Source organism: Triticum dicoccoides, chromosome 1B, assembly GCF_002162155.2.
Source record: "Triticum dicoccoides isolate Atlit2015 ecotype Zavitan chromosome 1B, WEW_v2.0, whole genome shotgun sequence".
NCBI classification, from domain to species: domain Eukaryota; kingdom Viridiplantae; phylum Streptophyta; class Magnoliopsida; order Poales; family Poaceae; genus Triticum; species Triticum dicoccoides.
The window spans coordinates 608,210,725-608,226,956 of record NC_041381.1 but is presented as its reverse complement, the minus strand read 5'-3'; the positions used below and the strand labels follow the sequence as shown (position 1 = coordinate 608,226,956).

At 44.5% G+C, this 16,232-nt stretch overlaps 1 pseudogene; it reads right to left on the bottom strand.

The window, feature by feature from the left end:
• Window positions 1-8,010: 8,010 nt before the first annotated feature.
• Window positions 8,011-10,565, bottom strand: LOC119350691 (annotated as a pseudogene).
• Between the last annotated feature and the right edge of the window lie 5,667 nt (window positions 10,566-16,232).

The following is a 16,232-nucleotide window of genomic DNA, read 5'->3' as shown; positions in this document are numbered from 1 at the left end:
TTAATGGGCCTTCAAGAGCCTTAGTGGAAGAGAGGAGGCAGCGGCCAGGTGGAGGCGCGCGCCCCTAGCCCAAACCGAATTGGACTAGGGGAGGAGGCATACCCCCCATTTCCTCTTTCTCCTCCACCTCTTTTCCTCTCTCCCTTTCTTGGAAAAGGAATGGGACTCCAACTAGGATTAGGAATCTTAGTTGGACTACCCCTATAGGCGCGCCCTCCTAGGCCGCCGGCCTCCTCCCTTCCTCCTTTATATACGGCGGCATGGGGCACCCCAAAGCATAACAGTTATTCTCTTAGCCGTGTGCGGTGCCCCCTCCACAGTTTAACGCCTCGGTCATATCGTCGTAGTGCTTAGGCAAAGCCCTGCGCCGGTTACATCATCAACACCGTCGCCACGCCGTCATGCTGACGGAACTCTCCCTCGTCCGCAAATGGATCAAGAGCTTGAGGGACGTCATCGTGTTGAACGTGTGCTGAACACGGAGGTGACGTACATTTGGTACTTGAATTGGTTGGATCGTGAAGACGTTCGACTACATCAACCACGTTAATAAACGCTTCTACTTCCGGTCTATGAGGATACATGGACACACTCTCCCGTCTCGTTGCTATGCATCTCCTAGATAGATCTTGCGTGATCATAGGAAAATTTTGAATTACTACGTTCCCCAACAAGAGTTCTCTAGTCACTATCACTAAGCTACTAGAACTTCGTGATGAACTATAATATGCAAGGGATGACGAAAATGATTCCCGAGCTCTTTCCAATGCTTAAATCGGTGAAGGTAGAAATCAAGAAAGAGCATCAAGTGTTGATGGTTGACAATACCACTAGTTTCAAGTAAAAGGGCAAGGGAAAGAAAGGAAACTTCAAGAAGAATGGCAAGCTAGTTGCTACTCCCATGAAAAAGCCTAAAGCTAGACCCAAGCCTGAAATTGAGTGCTTCAACTTCAAAGGAAATGGTCACTGGAAGCAGAACTGCCCAAAACATTTGGCAGATAAGAAGGATGGCAAAGTGAACAAAGGTATATTTGATATATAGGTTATTAATGTGTACCTTACTAGTGTTTGTAGTAGCCCCTGGGTATTTGATACCAGTTCAGCTGCTAAGATTAGTAACACGAAATAGGAGTTACAGAATAAACAGAGACTAGTTAAGGGCGAGGTGACAATGAGTGTTGGAATTGATTCCAAGGTTGATATGATCAAACATCGCACACTCACTCTACCTTCGAGATTAGTGTTGAACCTAAATAAATGTTATTTGGTGTTTGCGTTAAGCTGAATATAATTAAATCATGTTTATTGCAATGTGATTATTCATTTAAGTCAGAGAATAATTGTTGTTCCTTTTACATGAATAAAACCTACTATGGTCATACACCCGATATAAATGGTTTATTGAATCTCGATAATAGTGATACACATATTCATAATATTAATGCCAAAAGATGCAAAGTTGATAATGATAGTGCAACATACTTGTGGCACTGGCATTTAGATCATATTGGTGTAAAGCGCATGAAGAAACTCCATGCGGTTGGATTTGGAATCACTTGATTATAAATAATTTGATGCTTGCGAACCATGCCTCATGGGAAAGATGACTAAAATTCCATTCTCCGAAACAATGGAGCGAGCTAATGACTTATTGGAAATAATACATACCAATGCATGTGATCCAATGAGTGTTGAAGCACGCGGCAGTTATTGTTATTTTCTGACCTTCACAGATGATTTAATCAGATACATGTATATCTACTTAATGAAACACAAGTCTGAAACATTTGAAAAGTTCAAAGAATTTCAGAGTGAAGTGGAGAATCATTGTAATAAGAAAATAAAGTTTCTACGATCTGAACATGGAGGCGAGTATTTGAGTTACGAGTTCGGCCTTCATTTAAAACAATGTGGAATAGTTTCACAATTCACGCCACCTGGAACACCACAGCGTAATGGTGTGTCCGAACGTCGTAACCGTACTTTATTAGATATGGTGCGATCTATGATGTCTCTTACCGATTTATCACTATCATTTTAGGGGTTATGCATTAGAGACAACTGCATTCACATTAAATAGGGCACCATCTAAATCCGTTGAGATGACACCGTATGAGCTGTGGTTTGGCAAGAAACCTAAGCCGTTGTTTTTTAAGTTTGGGGCTGCGATGCTTATGTGAAAAAGCTTCAGCCTGATAAGCTCGAACCCAAATTGGAGAAGTACGTCTTCATAGGATACCAAAAAGAAACTGTTGGGTACACCTTCTATCACAGATCTGAAGGCAAGATCTTTGTTGCTAAGAATGGGTCTTTTCTAGAGAACGAGTTTCTCTCGAAAGAAGTGAGTGGGAGGAAAGTAGATGAGGTACTTGTACCTTCTCTCAAATTGGAAAATAGCTCATCACATAAATTAGTTCCAGTGATGTCTACACCAACTAGAGAGGAAGCTAATGATAATGATCATGAAACTTCAGATCAAGTTACTACCGAACCTTGTAGGTCAACCAGAGCATGTTCCGCACCTAAGTGGTATGGTAATCCTGTTCTGAAAGTTATGTTACTAGACCATGACGAACCTACGAACTATGAGGAAGTGATGACGAGCCCAGATTCCGCAAAATGGCTTGAGGCCATGAAATCTGAGATAGGATCCATGTATGAGAACAAAGTATGGACTTTGGTTGACTTGCCTGATGATCAATGAGCCATAGAGAATAAATGGATCTTCAAGAAGAAGACTAACGCTGATGGTAATGTTACTGTCTACAAAGCTCAACTTGTTGCAGAAGGTTTTCGACAAGTTCAAGGAGTTGACTACGATGACACTTTCTCACCCATACCGATGCTTAAGTCTATCGAAATCATGTTAGCAATTGCCGCAATTTATGATTATGAAATCTGGCAAATGGACGTCATAACGACATTCCTTAATTGATTTCTTAAAGAAGAGTTGTATATGATGCAACCAGAAGGTTTTGTCAATCCTAAAGATGCTAACAAAGTGTGCAAACTTCAGCGATCCATCTATGGACCGGTGCAAGCATCTCGGAGTTGGAATATACACTTTGATAAGGTGATCAAAGCATATGGTTTTATACAGACTTGAAGTGAGGCCTGTATTTACAACAAAGTGAGTGGGAGCTCTGTAGCATTTCTAATATTATATGTGGATGACATATTGTTTATTGGAAATGATATAGAATTTTTGGATAGCATAAAGGGTATTTGAATAAGAAATTTTCAATGAAAAACCTCGGTGAAGCTGCTGACATATTGAGAATCAAGATCTATAGGGATAGATCGAGACGCTTAATAGGACTTTCACAAAGCATATACCTTGACAAAGTTTTGAAAAAGTTCAAAATCGATCAGTTGAAGAAAAGGTTCTTGCCTATGTTGCAAGGTGTGAAGTTGAGTAGGACTCAAAGCCCGACCACGACAGAAGATAGAGGGTGAAGGAAAATCATTCCCTATGCCTCAGACATAGGTTCAATAAAGTATGCCATGTTGTGTAACAAACCTGTTGTGTACCTTACCATGATTTTGGCAAGGGGGTACAATAGTGATCCAGGAGTAGATCACTAGACAACAGTCAAAATTATCCGTAGAAGACTAAGGAAATATTTCTCGGTTATGGAGGTGATAAAGAGTTCGTCGTAAAGAGTTACGTCAATGCAAGCTTTTACACTGATCCAGATGACTCTTAGTCTCAATCTGGATACATATTGAAAGTGGGAGCAATTAGCTAGAGTAGCTCCATGCAGAGCATTGTAGACATAGAAATTTGCAAAATACATACGAATCTGAATGTGGTAGACCTGTTGACTAAACTTCTCTCACAAGCAGAACATGATCACACCTTAGTACTCTTTGGGTGTTAATCACATAGCAATGTGAACTAGATTATTGACTCTAGTAAACCCTTTGAGTGTTGTCACATGGCGATGTGAACTATGAAATTAATCACATAAAGATGTGAACTATTGGTGTTAAATCACATGTCGATGTGAACATTATTGACTCTAGTGCAAGTGGGAGACTGAAGGAAATATGCCCTAGAGGCAATAATAAAGTTGTTATTTTATATTTCCTTATATCATGATAAATGTTTATTATTCATGCTAGAATTGTATTAACCGGAAACTTGATACATGTGTGAATACATAGACAAAACACCATGTCCCTAGTAAGCCTCTACCAGACTAGCTCGTTACTCAAAGATGGTTAAGTTTCCTAAGCATAGACATGTGTTATCATTTGATGAACGAGGTCACATCATTAGGAGAATGATGTGATGGACAAGACCCATCCGTTAGCTTAGCATGTTGATCCTTCAGTTTTATTGCTATTGCTTTCTCCATGTCAAATACATATTCCTTCGACTATGAGATTATGCAACTCCTGGATACTGGAGGAATACCTTGTGTGCTATAAAACGTGACAACATAACTGGGTGATTATAAAGATGCTCTACATGTATCTCCAGAGGTGTTTGTTGGGTTGGCATAAATCAAGATTAGGATTTGTCACTCTGAGTAACCGAGAGGTATCTCTGCGCCCTCTCGGTAATGCACATCATAATAAGCCTTGCAAGCAATGTGACTAATGAGTTAGTTGTAGGATGATGTATTACAGAACGAATAAAGAGACTTACCGGTAACGAGATTAAACTAGGTATGTAGATACCGACGATCGAATCTCGGGCAAGTAACATACCAATGACAAAGGGAATAACGTATGTTGTCATTATGGTACGACCGATAAAGATCTTCATAGGATATGTGGGAACCAATATGAGCATCCAGGTTCCGCAGTTGGTTATTGACCGGAGAGGTGTCTCGGTCATGTCTACATAGTTCTCGAACTCGTAGGGTCCACGTGCTTAACGCTTGATGACGATTTTGTATTATATGAGTTATGTGATTTGGTGACCGAATGTTGTTCAGAGTCCCGGATGAGATCACGGAGATGATGAGGAGTCTCGAAATGGTCGAAGGTAAAGATTGATATATTGTACGATGATATTCGGACACCGGAAATTTCCCGGGGGTACCGGGTACATATCGAGTCACCGGAAGGGGTTCCGGGCATCCCCCCGACAACTACATGGGCCTAATGGGCCAAGAAGGGGACATGCCAGCCCCTAGGGGGCTGGTGTGCCCCATGTAGGCCGAAATAGGAGGGGGATGAAAGAGGGGAAGAGAGAAAGGAAGGGGAGCAATTCGACATCCCCCTTCCTTCTCTCCTCCCTCCTCCTTCCTCCACCAGATGAATATGGAAGGGGGGAGGCCGAGTTGGGAGGCGCCCAAGTAGGATTCCTCCTACTTGGGTGCCCCCTTGGCTGCCTCTCCTTTCCTCCAACCTGTATATATGAAGGGAGGCACCGCTAGAACACTGACCAATAATTGTTAGCCATGGGTGGTTCCCCCCTCCATAGTTTACGACTCTAGTCATATCTTTGTAGTGCTTACGCGAAGCCCTGCACAGTTCACTTCACCATCACCGTCACCACGCTGTCGTGCTGACGGAACTCTCCCTTGACACTTTGCTGGATCAAGAGTTTGAGTGACGTCATCGAGCTGAACGTGTGCAGAACTCGGAGGTGCCGTACGTTCGGTGCTTGATCGGTTGGAATGCGAAGAAGTCCGACTACATCAACCACGTTGTCAAACGGTTCCGCTTTCGATCTACGAGGGTACATGGACACACTCTCCCCTTCTCGTTGCTATGCATCTCCTAGATAGATCTTGCATGAGCGTAGGAATTTTTTGAAACTGCATGCTACGTTCCCCAACATCCCCGTCTCTCGCTAACGGCTATCTCCATGCCATGCTGGCGCGCGTAATCATCGTCAATTCTGTATCCAACCATAATTAGCACTGTATTTTCATGATCGTGCCAAGTTTTTGCACCACTTTGATGTATGCTACAACTTCTAGCACCAAAGTGACCATTTGCGTCAAGTTCTAGCATCACCAGTGTAATTGACTCTTCTTTAGTAAGCATGGCAACTTCACCCACTTCAGTTTTTTTGCTAGAATTTGCCATGCTTCTAGAAGGAATTTGCCGTCCTCTCTTTTGTTCTATAAACAATGTCTCCGCATTCCAAACAAAAGCATGGATGGTTGATGCACCATCTCCATTTCAAAAAAGAAAGGTTTCATGATGGCCTTTGTGATTTACTTGAGTCACTACGACAGCAGCACTATTAAGAGGGGTGCAGGCGTGCAACTTAGAGGTATTATGGAAATCAACTGCACATAAACTGACTAAAATGGACCCATAAAACATCCCCGTTATTTCATAGAGATAGCCCCGAAGTTGTGATTTTTATTCACATGAAAAGACTGCATGGAGCCTTAGGGGAAACTCTGACCCTCTGAGGTCCACCCCCTACAAACAGCATTCGGGGCAACCAGAAGGTTTGCTTATCGATCCTAATTCTCTGTGTATCCTGAAACATGCCTTGACCGTCCGGGGCAAATAGTTGCACACTTGTATGCAACCCTTGTGGTTAGCTCAGAAAATGCTCAGTGCCTTCAGGGTTCGGACCCTCCTGGGTGCATAGATTCTGCACATAATGGTTGGGATTTGGGGCCACCTAAAAAGGCCCCCTTCTTCCGTGCGGAAAAAAGTGACAACTCTACTCTCTCTCTCCTCCATTGATTCTAACTCAATTTTCTTTGAGAACTCTCTTTGCTTCCACTCAAATTGTTGATCTTTTGAGGAGTGAAAAAGAAGTGCCTAATCTATACTTCCACCAAAGAAAAAGTTGATTCCTCCTTGTTTCCTTAGTAGATCTTGTTGCTCTTGGAGATTGAGAAATATCGTGTGTGTAGTGCATGCATAGCCAGAAAGTAACACAATGATTCTCTCTGTCACCTTGACTCTCTCTCCTTGCGATAAGTACCTAGGATTTTATTCGCGCGGCCTTCCATCTAGCCACCCTAGCCATTGCCTCCCACATCCCTCTGACATTGCCTCTCGCCCCCTTCTCTATTCCCATCATAGCCTCGCCCCTCGACCATGTTGTCTACCTCCTATAGTCCACAGAGCGTCAACGCGAGCAGATCGACCTTGTTGAAACCAGCCACCCCACCTTACTACCGCATTTATCGACCTCGAGCCCCGACTCCTATTGTCCAACATGAAAACCAGATCACTTCCTCCCATGTGGGCCTCGGCCATCGTAGCTCGCTTCCTCTCATGTGGACCTCCACCACTGTAGCTCGCCTCCTCCTAGGTTGAGATTGACCTCCACCTCGTTTTCTAATAAGGTTAAGCTTAAGAGAAGCGATCCATATATTGGGTGAAAATTCGTTGTACATGAGCTCAAGCTAACAAGTTCCCGCATGAATACTGAACTCTAAAATAATATTAAACAAAAATAAAAATATGGATTTTTTTATAGTGACATGTTTGCGTGTTCTATCCATTTGCATTTTTTTGTGAAGAAAGACATGTGCGGTTGTTTGGTGTAACAAAGAAAAACCCAGTGCCCTAATAAAGGGATTTTAGAGCATTTATTTTTTGTTTTGGTTTTCCGCACTAACTAATATGTATTTTCTCTGCAAAAATCTCCATACAGTTATAGGATCGGAAAAATGGATGGAGGCAATTGAAGCTGGTGTCAGGAGGCCAATTACCAATTTCAAGCGAATACGAACATTAGCACACTCAAAATCAATTTTTGGAAGAAGAGTACAGAGTTCCCAGTTCCACACCATAGAAACAAAAGTCAATAGATATACCTAGGGAAGAGTACATAGTCATAGATACCCATGTATTTCAAAAGAATTAAGAATTAAGCATAGTTTTTTTTGCAAAAAGGCCAAAGGCCATATATTAAGTAGCACAAACCCTTACAGAAACACATCATACTTGGGTTTTCAAATATCTGACCATTTCCCGTTTGTGTGTTGGTAAATAAAGACATATTAAAGCACACAGAGTTCGCTTCAATGACACAAAAGGGCAATTGTGACTTCTTTCAACCGAATGAATGAGTCTTCAACGTGCAACAGGATCTGTGGTCCTTGTTGCCATCCTTCTAGACACATACTCCATCTCTAATGCAACACTGTCCTGAGATTCATTATTCAAGTTTGGATCATGGATTCCACTTCCGGTGTACAAGCCTCCGCTCATGTCACTGCTTGCATAGCAATCCTCGAGCTTGAGGCACTCTTGGAGCTGCACCACCACGTCGCTGATGGTGGGCCGTTCCAGCGACACCTGTGCGGTGCACTCCAGAGCGATGTTTGCCACCTTCCACACACTGTTCACATCATAACAACCATGCATGCGCGCATCCACCACGCTCTCAATGTTTCCCTCCGCTAGCTGGGACCTCACCCAATGGATGATGCTGATGGGCATCAGAGACTCTGGCAATATAGTTGGTCTTCCGGTGACGAATTCAAGCAACACGACACCGAAACTGTACACGTCACTCTTTGTTGTTGGTTGCATTGTTGCCAGGTACTCTGCATCAACATATCCATAGGTACCAACGAGTGTGTTTGTGGATACATGTGTGTCCTTGTCATGTTTGAAGGCCTTAGACATTGCCGAAGTCGGTAATCTTGGCCTCCAGACTTGCATTTAGGAGGATATTTGTGGGCTTCACGTCCATGTGGATGAGAGGCGGGCTGCACCCGGTGTGTAAGTACTCAAGCCCTGCGCATCACAACATCAGCAAACCATCCCTCCCTAAACTTTTTGGAAATACAAACATATAGAAGCAAAAGGGGCATTTTATTCAAAGCTAGTACCTTTGGCAGAAGTGCAATTTGAAGTCTCTGTCTCCAATCCAATAAACCTTCTCCATCATCGTCTCTTCCTGCAAATATATGTGCATTCTGAATTTTCCAACATCAGACACTGGCGATGATTCTATGGATCAATTGTGAACGTTTCGCGGGATAGCACTTTGAAGTTATATGTCATTGTATAGTAGCAATCACTTTGTTGGTACCAATTTGAAACCACGCGGCTAAACAATTTACATTATGTACATATTACCTATAATATGCTCTTGTTGTATTCCTTCTGACATGTACTCGTACACAAGTGACATGTCTTTTCCATCCTTACAATAGCCAATCATGGTGAAAAGATTCTTATGGTGAATCTGCGTCAAAATCTGAGCCTGCACAAATGTTCATGTCCCACCAAATCCAATATGAAAAAATACTTAGTTTTTTGTTGTATGTGCACTAGGAGTGGCTAATGGCTAGGCATTATGATTGACTTAAACTCTTGAATGTCTTAATGCAGTGACGTGTAAGACTCATGCACATTCAAAAAACCTCACCAACTGAAGCCAAGGAGATTCTACCTCTGCGAGGAACACATTGACACCTTGCTTAGAAGTACGAGACCGCAATTTCACGCCCACCTCAGTGTCATCTTCTAGGAATCCATGATAGACAATCCCGAAACCTCCCCGACCAAGAACCCTCTTGAGTCCCTTTATTATCATATCAAGTTGTTTGTAGGGGAACCGACGGTTCTCAAGTTGCAATGAGTTGTCCCCACGCTCACCATTTACTATCATATAGTTGACAAATGGTAGCACAATAGTGTTCATGGACTAGATAATTGTTATGCACACTTATGTTGATGCCTCACCTTGTTGTCTTCGTCTTACCAGGAAAAAGATCACTACTGCTAATGATACCATCACCACAACCACAAGTAGAGGGACAACAATATATATAGCCAGCTTGTTGTTCCTTTTAGGTACCGACTGGCATGAATTGTCACTTACGCAAATGTTTGGATTGTTGTCATATCTACCAAAAAATATGAAATGAAAATGTTCCATCCAATTTATCTAGTATTATATGTGATGGAACTAGAAGAACTGGAAGCTGACCTAAAATTGAGGGAGCCATCTTGAAATCTTTTGAGAAGTCTAGAGGGAATTGAACCACTGAGCTGATTACCTGACAAATCTCTAGCGAAAAATAAAATATGCAGGAGTTGAATTAATGTTTTGGGTGCAAAATTAATTGTCATAAGTTGCAGGACTTACATAATTGTCAATGAAGGTAATTGTGAAAGGGCATCTGAAATTAAGCCTGTCAATTTGTTGTTTGACAGATTTCTAAAAAATGTGGACCAATATTACCTTTCACCATTTTTTGGTGCAAAAAGGAACCATGATGAATCTTAAAAACATTGTAGTAAATCAACTTACAACTACTGGAAAGCCTTGAGATTTATGAAAGAAGATGTTATATCACCACTGAGACCGGTGACGGATAAATCTCTGCAGAAAATGAACCTCTGTCGGATGAGTATCATTATCGAGTTTTACATGATATTCCATTCGGCATTTTCCTGTTGAAGTGAATTTAAGTACGATGCTCAAATCTAAAATACTTACACTGGTTTGATCCTATGGGGGGTTGTGATCTCATAACCGCACGCCAACCTTTCCCAGGCCATAGTCTTTGGAATGCATGGACACCCATCTAGTTCTTCTGCACCTGCTACTTCATCTTTATCGCCATGATAGCATATACTGTTGATTCATGCAAGTTTTTAGTACCACACATGATTTGAGTAAGCATCAACCACAACTCATGTGTGTATGTCGTGTTGTTATATGGGGTGTGAATTTCTTCTATGCAGAGCACATGCTCCCTTCATTGTAGAATAGAAAGCTTTAAAGAACATGTGGTGTGTAGATATTAGAGTGAGTATGTGTGACGGTGTCCTGGACTAGGGGGTACTCAACGCGTCGTCTCCCGATCAGTTGGATTGGGTCGAGGACCCCCATGGCCGTATACTCATGAGCCAGTCCGGACAGCTGCCGCATACAAGGAAGAATCCACAAGACTTGGCGATCAAGACAAGGACTCCTCCCCCACCGGCGTATTTGGCTAGGACTCTTGTTATCCTAGGCCTCTGGTGCATTATATAAACTGGGGCCAGGCTAGTCGATAGACATATACAACAACAATCATATCATTGGCTAGCTTCTAGGGTTTAGCCTCTCTAATCTCGCGGTAGATCAACTCTTGTACTATCCATATCATCAATATTAATCAAGCAGGAGTAGGGTTTTACCTCCATCGAGAGGGCCCGGACCTGGGTAAACATTGTGTCCCTTGCCTCCTGTTATCATTAATCCTAAGACGCACTGCTTGGGACCCCCTACCCGAGATCCGCCGGTTTTGACACCGACATTGGTGCTTTCGTTGAGAGTTCCGTTGTGTGATAGGCAAAGAATCAATGGCTCAACTACAGGTCAAGTACGACATCGGCTTCTTCGTCACCAGCTCGACTAGTCACCTTGGCTTGACCGAGGACTGCGCCCTACCTCCGATCGCCATGTTCGGATGAATGCCTTCATCAACACCAACTCCGATCTCTATCAAGATCATGGAGGAGTCATCCATGAAGCTCGGGGGCTCAACGTCAACATTGCCCTCAGGCGACCGTGTTGTTTTTCTGGACAACAAATTTGTATCCGCCGCCGCTGCCTCCTCGAGTGTCGCTTAAACGATTACTTCGGTGGAATTATGCGGAATTAAGTCTACAACAACCCTGCAAAAATTTCGTCGAGTTCCGATGGATGAATCTCCGATATACGGGAGCCCTGTTGAATCTGGATGAGAATCCGGACGAGTTTAGGGCGTGGTATCCAGCATCTAGCTCGGATGTCCTTCGGAGGATCCAATCGTTGATTTGCTGCGGAATTCCCATATCTACCACCTGCCAAAACTTCAGCTAGATCCGACCGTCCAAACTCCGGGAAACTTCCGATTAGTGCATCACTTTTTGGATCTGTTTTCTGCGCGAGAACGAATCCGACCCGAATTCATCTTCTTTATGAACGGGATCTCGGACATCCCTTTTGAAGGAAGTTTTCGTATGGGGTGTTGTGTTTTATTCTCAAAGACATCCCAGTAGTATTAAAAGTATTCTTGCAATAGGAACTTCACCGTCGCGCCGGTGTCAAACCAGCCCGACAACATCACTCCACGGCAGCCGACCTGCGTTAGACACGTCGTCGCTTTGTTGAGCCGATCTCAATTTCTTCGGATCATCATCTCGGCCAGCCGAACAATAGTTCAGCATCGTGAAGGATAAATCGTCACCAACATCGCCGCCCCATGGATTACACGGAGCGGGCACACCTACATCGCCACACGGTCACTTCATCAAACCAGCATCGACCACGTCACGACCTGCATCGCTGGACCGGGGGCTTCATCATCTCTTCAGCAACCTACTCTGGAGACTTCGGCGTCGCTGGCCGACCAGCTCCGTCACGTTAGCTGGACCGAGGGCTTTGCCTCGGTGAGCCAACCTTTGCCAGCATCGCCATGCCGTTGCTTTATCGCCCATCAGGCGATAGGTGTGCGGATCGAGTCCCAATTTTGGGAATCACCTTTCTTCGGATTACTACAACAAATAAGCAAGGTGCTATTAATCCTAGTATTTTTTTGCTTGTTTGGGTTCATTTTTCCCAACGAATTATTACTCTGGTTTGTCCATCACATGTACGCAGGTCTATCAAATGGTGGATGCATTAACGACGGTCGCATGGTGGTTCAGTCAGTTTCCGTACATAGTCCGGCGAACGCCGCATCCGGAACTTGAACCGACCTGTGAATTCAGGCATCGCCATGCCTTTACCGCATCACGCCGCCGCCCTGCATCGACATTGACTTCGGCGCCAGGCCATATTTCTTTTATTACTCACTTTGCATAAATTATTTGTTATGCAACGATTTTTTTTAATTACTATTATCTCCGGTTTGCACTATTTTTTGTGCATAGGAAAATGATCCAGCCGGACTATATCGTTTGGCGTCACCTCGGCTGGACGGGGGGCTTCCTCAACACTTCATTACCCCATGCCAGAGACTTCGGCATCACCCTGCCGTCCTGCATTGACCGTGCTATGTCACCACTTCGGAGTGCCGAGCTCTTTGCTCCGCCACCTCGGGACCGGCTCAGGGATGGAACCTTGTCCCGCATCAAGCTCGGACCGCGTCATCAATACCGAACACATTAACCAGCTAAGTTGTCTTCATGCTCAAAGTTTTAAATTTTTAACTTGTGTTCGGCTCGGCCAAGCATTATACTTTTTTGGAAAAAATTTGCTTGTAAAAATTTGCTTGTCCAAACTTTGTTTGTGACGCGCAAATTCAAATACCCAGTTTACTTGGGGGCTTCCTTCATGAAGCTTTTGTGACACTCCAATTTTTTTTTATTTGTGGTTTTGTTTTCAGCAAAAATCTTTCTTGGATTTAGTTTCTCCTGAGAGGAAAAACCCTTTTAATTTAGGACTTTTATTTGGTTTTGGTCCCTTCAAAAAAAATTCACCATGCCTCCTATGGTGAAATTTTTCCCAAACCCACTCCTTCCACTTTGGTTCAACCCTAACATTCTGTCCAAACTAATAAAATCCATTTTTGGATTTTATTCCAATTATTTCTCCTCCCAAAATAATTCTGTCCTTTCTTTTGAGCCTAGGTGGATTGCAAAGCAAGTGCCTTAATGCTTTTGACTTTTGATCTCAACTCAACACCCCTGGATAGTCCTTTGTACCCACAACCCAGAACCATCTTGATCCACCCTTCTCCTGTTCAAATATTTCAAATTGCACTCACTGCAACTTTGGACCAGATTTGCCAAATTTGGTGAAATTCATATCTACACCTCTCCAAAAATTCCACAAATATTCAGGCAGCCTCTAGATGCAATGAGAGGCCCCTCCACCAAAAACCAGCTTAAGGAAAAATCCCTACATGCCTAGATCAATTCTGTCGAACACCTTGCATGCACTGTTCTGATCATATTCAGTTAAATTCAGAAGTTCAGTGTCGATCTTCGTCAGTAGCTTCAGTCACGAGCTCACAGTGCACTTGGCACGTAGCTCGCGGCCAGGCTTGCTTGTCCGGAGCCTCACACGTGCGCTTGGCACCTTCCTGGCGTCGGTGGCGCCCTGGCCCGCCTGCGCCGGCGTGTCTTGCGGCTGCCATAGCGCCGTAGCGGCCGACAGGAAGCAGAATGGCGGCTCAACGCTGTTCGGCGCCGCCCAAACGTCCTGGTGGCTCCGCGTGGCCACCTCCTTGCCAGTGCACGCATGCAGCACCGTCGCCATGGCGCGGCACGCGCAGAGCGCGCTCCCTGCCGCCGACAGGCCCGCGCCGCCCCGTTCCGTCGAACTCACCCTAAACCCCCAAATCCCGACGTGGTTAGCACAAAAATGGAACCATGGGACACCCACGACGACGTTCAGCCTCTGAAACCTCCGGTGCAACCGCAGCGCCGCCGTAATCACCTCGCCGGAGAACCCCGTTCTCGGCAACCGCCTCGGGGCGGCTATATATAGCACCCCGAGCCTGCTCTCGCCCGCGGCACGCCTCCTCTACCTCATCAGACCCCGCACAGCATCTGAACGAGCCGTGAGGAGCTCTCCTTCCCCGACTCTAGCCACTCCGTTCCGCCTCGGCCCCACCGTGATTCACTCCGGTAAGGCCATCTCCGATGCCCTAGCCTCGTCAGATACCTCCTCATACTATCGCGAGTCTAACCCCCTCACCAATTCCACCTCCGCAGCTCTCTCCGGCGAGATCCACTTCCACTCGAATCACCGTCCGCCGAAGCAAGCATAGCCGCCGATGTGGTGTTCGCCAGCGACCACCACCACCTCCCCCAGACACGGAATGGCGCCCTGATCACGGAGGTACACTCCGATCTCCCTGCCTTGCCGTGGATCACCACCGGCGAACACCGCGGCTCTCGAGCGCCGACGAGCCCCGACTCCCCTGTTTGAACTTTCAAACCTGACGGGTGGGACCCGCCTGTCAGCCTCTCTGTTGTTTTTTTAAATTGTTTGCAGAAGGCGTACTCTGGCAAATACGCTTCTTCTCTGAACCGTTTTTTTTGGATTCTTCTGCATAGCCCCCTGGAAGGTTTCTGTTTCATTACAGATGGGTCCTTGGGCCAAAACTCTTATAACTTTTGATTAGAAAAGTATTTTTGATTGATTCTCTTTCTGTTCTCTTTAGATTTTTGTCTAGTTTTTTATCATATTTATTTGAAAAATATTTGGAACACTTTTCTGTACACTCACGGTATTTACGTTGCGTACATATTTTTCTTATACCGTAGATACCGGAGGAGGTGACGGAGCCGCAAACTTCGCACAGTTAGACTCCGACTACTCCGAACCAGGCAAGCATGTTTGAACTCTTGATATGATGAGAGTTGTTGCATGTTTGCATTTTAGTATGGTCATGGCATGTTTATGAACATCACCTTGCATGATATATCTCATGCACACAATTGGAAAGTAAGTTTCGGAAAGCATTATGTTGTTGGATACATATTTGCAAAGCCATGTGTTGGTATGAGGATGGGTAAGATGGCAGTGTTGTGACATGCCAGTCTTATGCCAGATTTTTTTGACTTCCGTGTCGTCATGACACAATTCACATTCCCATTCATTCCATCCTATACTGTCACATGTTTTCTGAAAGGAATATGGCATAGTAAGTTGCAAATCGTTTTCCTGGTACACACCAAGTGGAGAGGCCGGGATGAGGGTTCCATGGCCCTGGATTAAAGCCCGTCATCCGGTCAGGGGGCATGGGTGTTTCCGGTTGGGACCGAGAGGGGGGCACCCCTTAGAGCGCGCGTATAGAAATTTGATCCCATGCTATTCGAGGTTGTGGCCTCCCCGTCTCAAAGTTTTTCTTGGATGTTGTCCAGGGTGATTCCTGGCATCGTGAGGTGAAATGGGTGTGTACTAGTTAAATGTGTTTCTACTGAAATACCGTAAACGGAACTAGTCCTTCGTGACTACGAAAATCCGTTGGCTGTGTTTAGTTCTTCCAAACTCTGCAGAGCCTCAATCTTTCAATTATCTTGTACTTTGTTCAAGTACTATAATTGTCTTATCTTGTCAGGTATTCAGCCTCGGTGACAAAAACTCCGGTGGGATTTTTGTGAAATAATTCCGGTTAAAAGATTATTCTTGTGGATGAACTAATCTCGTCATTTACATTTGTTACAAGGCCCTGTCTGTGATGTCGCTCAGACGTCCGACGGTGGCATACCTGTTATTTTGCTATTGTTAAAGCCCTGTCTGTGATGTCGCTCAGACGTCCGACGGTGGTATTTCCTGTTAAAGCCCTGTCTGTGATGTCGCTCAGACGTTCGACGGTGGTATTTCCTTTTAAAGCCCTGTCTGTGATGTCGCT